This window comes from Oncorhynchus mykiss, chromosome 32, assembly GCF_013265735.2.
Source record: "Oncorhynchus mykiss isolate Arlee chromosome 32, USDA_OmykA_1.1, whole genome shotgun sequence".
Lineage (NCBI taxonomy): Eukaryota > Metazoa > Chordata > Actinopteri > Salmoniformes > Salmonidae > Oncorhynchus > Oncorhynchus mykiss.
The window spans coordinates 10742809-10750006 of record NC_050572.1 but is presented as its reverse complement, the minus strand read 5'-3'; positions in this window follow the sequence as shown (position 1 = coordinate 10750006).

The following is a 7198-nucleotide window of genomic DNA, read 5'->3' as shown; positions in this document are numbered from 1 at the left end:
CCAGTTCCTCTCCTAGTTCCTTTACTAGTTCCTCTCCCAGTTCCTCTCCCAGTTCCTCTACTAGTTCCTTTACTAGTTCCTCTCCCAGTTCCTCTCCCAGTTCCTCTACTAGTTCCTTTACTAGTTCCTCTCCCAGTCCCTCTCCCAGTTCCTCTCCCAGGTCCTCTCCCAGTTCCTCTCCCAGCACCTCTCCCAGTTCCTCTCCCAGTTCCTCTCCCAGTTCCTCTACTAGTTCCTTTACTAGTTCCTCTCCCAGTCCCTCTCCCAGTCCCTCCCCCAGTTCCTCCCTCAGTCCATCTCCCAGTTCCTCTCCCAGTCCCTCTCCCAGTGCCTCTCCCAGTCCCTCTCCCAGGTCCTCTCCCAGTTCCTCTCTCAGTTCCTCTCTCAGTTCCTCTCTCAGTCCCTCTCCCAGTCTCAGAGGAGTAACCTAATCTTAGGCCTAATGATTTGTGTCCAACACTCTCTCAGTTCCTCTTCCAGTCCCTCTCCCAGTTCCTCTCCCAGTTCCTCTACTAGTTCCTTTACTAGTTCCTCTCTCAGTTCCTCTTCCAGTCCCTCTCCCAGTTCCTCTCCCAGTTCCTCTACTAGTTTCTTTACTAGTTCCTCTCCCAGTTCCTCTACTAGTTCCTTTACTAGTTCCTCTCCCAGTTCCTCTCCCAAGACCTCTCCCAGTTCCTCTCCCAGTTCCTCTACTAGTTCCTTTACTAGTTCTTCTCCCAGGTCCTCTACTAGTTCCTTTACTAGTTCCTCTCCCAGTTCCTCTCCAAGTTCCTTTACTAGTTCCTCTCCCAAGACCTCTCCCAGTTCCTCTACTAGTTCCTTTACTAGTTCCTCTTCCAGTCCCTCTCCCAGTTCCTCTCCCAGTTCCTCTACTAGTTCCTTTACTAGTTCCTCTCCCAGTTCCTCTCCCAGTTCCTCTCCTAGTTCCTTTACTAGTCCCTCTCCCAGTTTCTCTCCCAGGCCTCTCCCAGTTCCTCTCCTAGTTCCTTTACTAGTTCCTCTCCCAGTTCCTCTCCCAGTTCCTCTACTAGTTCCTCTACCAGTTCTTCTCCCAGTACCTCTCCCAGTCACTCTACAGGTTCCTCTCCCAGTTCCTCTCCCAGTTCCTCTACTAGTTCCTTTACTAGTTCCTCTCTCAGTTCCTCTCTCAGTCCCTCTCCCAGTCCCTCTCCCAGTCCCTCTCCCAGTTCCTCTCTCAGTCCCTCTCCCAGTTCCTATCTCAGTCCCTCTCCCAGTTCCTCTCTCAGTCCCTCTCTCAGTCCCTCTCCCAGTTCCTCTCCCAGTCCCTCTCCCAGTCCCTCTCTCAGTCCCTCTCCCAGTTCCTCTCGACAGTCCCTCTCCCAGTTCCTCTCTCAGTTCCTCTCCCAGTTCCTCTCCCAGTCCCTCTCCCAGTCCCTCCCCCAGGTCCTCCCTCAGTCCATCTCCCAGTTCCTCTCCCAGTCCCTCTCCCAGTGCCTCTCCCAGTCCCTCTCCCAGTTCCTCTCCCAGTTCCTCTCTCAGTTCCTCTCTCAGTTCCTCTCTCAGTCCCTCTCCCAGTCCCTCTTCCAGCTCCTCTCTCAGTTTCTCTCCCAGTTTCTCTCTCAGACCCTCTCCCAGTTCCTCTGTACCTGTCAGGCAAAGCGATGGTTGTGTTGTTTCCATGACTTTAATAATTAACCACACACTCATACATAAACCATGCAACCCTGCTTGCACACTGTCTCCCTCTACTGCAACGGACCTCTAACTGTGGTCCTGTCTCCCTCTACTGTCTCCCTCTACTGTAACTGGCCTCTAACTGTGGTCCTGTCTCCCTCTACTGTCTCCCTCTACTGTAACTGACCTCTAACTGTGGTCCTGTCCCCCTCTCAGTAACATTAGCCATATTGATATGATTGGGAAAAAGTTGACACGCACGCACACACAGTGTTAGGTTCAGGAATTATTCTCTCTGAAGATTGAAGCTGTTCATGATCAATCAGCAGCTTCTCTCTAACAAGACTCATTGATCTACTCTGGCACACGCACACAGTGCACAGTGTAGCTGTACCATTTTTAAAAGATGGGAGAAAAAACTAGTTTGGAATACTGCAGCTGTCGACTGCACTGAATCCTGGTTCGAATCCAGTGCTGCACTGTGCCGAATCCTGGTTCCAATCCAGTGCTGCACTGTGCCGAATCCTGGTTCCAATCCAGTGCTGCACTGTGCCGAATCCTGGTTCGAATCCAGTGCTGCACTGTGCCGAATCCTGGTTCGAATCCAGTGCTGCACTGTGCCGAATCCTGGTTCGAATCCAGTGCTGCACTGTGCCGAATCCTGGTTCGAATCCAGTGCTGCACTGTGCCGAATCCTGGTTCGAATCCAGTGCTGCACTGTGCCGAATCCTGGTTCGAATCCAGTGCTGCACTGTGCCGAATCCTGGTTCCAATCCAGTGCTGCACTGTGCCGAATCCTGGTTCCAATCCAGTGCTGCACTGTGCCGAATCCTGGTTCGAATCCAGTGCTGCACTGTGCCGAATCCTGGTTCAATCTGAGGGCTTTAGCTCAGCATGGTAACTCAGCATGGTAACTCAGCATGGTAACTCAGCAAGGTTCTGGACTTTAGTAAAGAATAAAGTTGGATGAGAAAACAGGAAAGAATGTAGAGACAAGAAAAAATATTTTTAAAGAATGGTAGAAAATATGATAATGTATGAAGTTAATGTATTCAGGTGAAGGTTTCTTCCTATAGTTGGTAGATTAGAATAACAGAAGACAGAATAGCCATTTCAGACACATTTAGAAAGACACAACCTGACAACCATCATCCCCTCACTGGTCTATACACAACCTGACAACCATCATCCCCTCACTGGTCTATACACAACCTGACAACCATCATCCCCTCACTGGTCTATACACAACCTGATAACCATCATCCCCTCACTGGTCTATACACAACCTGACAACCATCATCCCCTCACTGGTCTATACACAACTAGGTCTCACAGTCTCACGTCAGAATTAGACGTTCATCCATGTTTCTCAAATTTCTAATTTCAAAGTGTTTAAAGGTTAAATTTAGGCATTTACATCAACATTTTTAAGGTTAGGGTTAAGTTTAGGAATTAACTCCAAAATGTAAGGTTAGGCATTATCTGGTTACGGTAAGGGTTGAAGTTTAGGATAGGGTTAGGGTTAGGGTTAGTAAGGATTAAAGTTTAGGATAGGCTTAAAACAAAAATCTCAAAAATAACTTTCTATCGCTGGATTTTAACATGTAACCTTCTGGCCCTTCTGGCCCAGAGACAGTTGCTTTTGCCCATCCACCATCCCAGTCCACTACGCCCTAGAAAAACTGAAACCTACTTGAAGATAACAGCGCTCACTGTTGCCCCTAGTGGTCTAGTTTCTATGTCATCTCCCGACGTACTCAGACATGGACAAAACGTCTAATCCTGATTTGTATCACGTGTGACCTGACTGCTGTAAAACAACGACTGCAGGGTTTTCTATAAGACACAGCAACAGGGTTAACTACGTGCTAAACAGATGAACATGACAACAGTGTTAACTAGGTGCTAAACAGATGACATTGACAACTGTGTTAACTAGGTGCTATAAACAGATGAACATGACAACTGTGTTAACTAGGTGCTAAACAGATGAACATGACAACTGTGTTAACTAGGTGCTAAACAGATGAACATGACAACTGTGTTAACTAGGTGCTAAACAGATGACCATGACAACTGTGTTAACTAGGTGCTAAACAGATGACCATGACAACTGTGTTAACTAGGTGCTAAACAGATGAACATGACAACTGTGTTAACTAGGTGCTATAAACAGATGAACATGACAACTGTGTTAACTAGGTGCTATAAACAGATGAACATGACAACAGTGTTAACTAGGTGCTAAACAGATGAACATGACAACTGTGTTAACTAGGTGCTAAACAGATGAACATGACAACTGTGTTAACTAGGTGCTAAACAGATGAACATGACAACTGTGTTAACTAGGTGCTATAAACAGATGACCATGACAACTGTGTTAACTAGGTGCTAAACAGATGAACATGACAACTGTGTTAACTAGGTGCTATAAACAGATGACCATGACAACAGTGTTAACTAGGTGCTATAAACAGATGACCATGACAAGTGTGTTAACTAGGTGCTATAAACAGATGAACATGACAAGTGTGTTAACTAGGTGCTATAAACAGATGACCATGACAACAGTGTTAACTAGGTGCTATAAACAGATGAACATGACAAGTGTGTTAACTAGGTGCTATAAACAGATGACCATGACAACAGTGTTAACTAGGTGCTATAAACAGATGAACATGACAACTGTGTTAACTAGGTGCTATAAACAAATGAACATGACAACTGTGTTAACTAGGTGCTATAAACAGATGAACATGACAAGTGTGTTAACTAGGTGCTATAAACAGATGAACATGACAAGTGTGTTAACTAGGTGCTATAAACAGATGAACATGACAAGTGTGTTAACTAGGTGCTATAAACAGATGAACATGACAAGTGTGTTAACTAGGTGCTATAAACAGATGAACATGACAAGTGTGTTAACTAGGTGCTATAAACAGATGAACATGACAACTGTGTTAACTAGGTGCTATAAACAGATGAACATGACAACTGTGTTAACTAGGTGCTATAAACAGATGAACATGACAACTGTGTTAACTAGGTGCTATAAACAGATGAACATGACAACTGTGTTAACTAGGTGCTATAAACAGATGAACATGACAACAGTGTTAACTAGGTGCTATAAACAGATGAACATGACAAGTGTGTTATCTAGGTGCTATAAACAGATGAACATGACAACTGTGTTAACTAGGTGCTATAAACAGATGAACATGACAACTGTGTTAACTAGGTGCTATAAACAGATGAACATGACAACTGTGTTAACTAGGTGCTATAAACAGATGAACATGACAAGTGTGTTAACTAGGTGCTATAAACAGATGAACATGACAACTGTGTTAACTAGGTGCTATAAACAGATGAACATGACAACTGTGTTAACTAGGTGCTATAAACAGATGAACATGACAAGTGTGTTAACTAGGTGCTATAAACAGATGAACATGACAACTGTGTTAACTAGGTGCTATAAACAGATGAACATGACAACTGTGTTAACTAGGTGCTATAAACAGATGAACATGACAACTGTGTTAACTAGGTGCTATAAACAGATGAACATGACAACTGTGTTAACTAGGTGCTATAAACAGATGAACATGACAAGTGTGTTAACTAGGTGCTATAAACAGATGAACATGACAACTGTGTTAACTAGGTGCTATAAACAGATGAACATGACAACTGTGTTAACTAGGTGCTATAAACAGATGAACATGACAAGTGTGTTAACTAGGTGCTAAACAGATGACCATGACAACTGTGTTAACTAGGTGCTATAAACAGATGACCATGACAACTGTGTTAACTAGGTGCTAAACAGATGAACATGACAACTGTGTTAACTAGGTGCTATAAACAGATGACCATGACAACTGTGTTAACTAGGTGCTAAACAGATGACCATGACAACTGTGTTAACTAGGTGCTAAACAGATGACCATGACAACTGTGTTAACTAGGTGCTAAACAGATGAACATGACAACTGTGTTAACTAGGTGCTATAAACAGATGAACATGACAACTGTGTTAACTAGGTGCTATAAACAGATGAACATGACAACAGTGTTAACTAGGTGCTAAACAGATGACATTGACAACTGTGTTAACTAGGTGCTATAAACAGATGAACATGACAACTGTGTTAACTAGGTGCTAAACAGATGAACATGACAACTGTGTTAACTAGGTGCTAAACAGATGAACATGACAACTGTGTTAACTAGGTGCTAAACAGATGACCATGACAACTGTGTTAACTAGGTGCTAAACAGATGACCATGACAACTGTGTTAACTAGGTGCTAAACAGATGAACATGACAACTGTGTTAACTAGGTGCTATAAACAGATGAACATGACAACTGTGTTAACTAGGTGCTATAAACAGATGAACATGACAACAGTGTTAACTAGGTGCTAAACAGATGAACATGACAACTGTGTTAACTAGGTGCTAAACAGATGAACATGACAACTGTGTTAACTAGGTGCTAAACAGATGAACATGACAACTGTGTTAACTAGGTGCTATAAACAGATGACCATGACAACTGTGTTAACTAGGTGCTAAACAGATGAACATGACAACTGTGTTAACTAGGTGCTATAAACAGATGACCATGACAACAGTGTTAACTAGGTGCTATAAACAGATGACCATGACAAGTGTGTTAACTAGGTGCTATAAACAGATGAACATGACAAGTGTGTTAACTAGGTGCTATAAACAGATGACCATGACAACAGTGTTAACTAGGTGCTATAAACAGATGAACATGACAAGTGTGTTAACTAGGTGCTATAAACAGATGACCATGACAACAGTGTTAACTAGGTGCTATAAACAGATGAACATGACAACTGTGTTAACTAGGTGCTATAAACAAATGAACATGACAACTGTGTTAACTAGGTGCTATAAACAGATGAACATGACAAGTGTGTTAACTAGGTGCTATAAACAGATGAACATGACAAGTGTGTTAACTAGGTGCTATAAACAGATGAACATGACAAGTGTGTTAACTAGGTGCTATAAACAGATGAACATGACAAGTGTGTTAACTAGGTGCTATAAACAGATGAACATGACAAGTGTGTTAACTAGGTGCTATAAACAGATGAACATGACAACTGTGTTAACTAGGTGCTATAAACAGATGAACATGACAACTGTGTTAACTAGGTGCTATAAACAGATGAACATGACAACTGTGTTAACTAGGTGCTATAAACAGATGAACATGACAACTGTGTTAACTAGGTGCTATAAACAGATGAACATGACAACAGTGTTAACTAGGTGCTATAAACAGATGAACATGACAAGTGTGTTATCTAGGTGCTATAAACAGATGAACATGACAACTGTGTTAACTAGGTGCTATAAACAGATGAACATGACAACTGTGTTAACTAGGTGCTATAAACAGATGAACATGACAACTGTGTTAACTAGGTGCTATAAACAGATGAACATGACAAGTGTGTTAACTAGGTGCTATAAACAGATGAACATGACAACTGTGTTAACTAGGTGCTA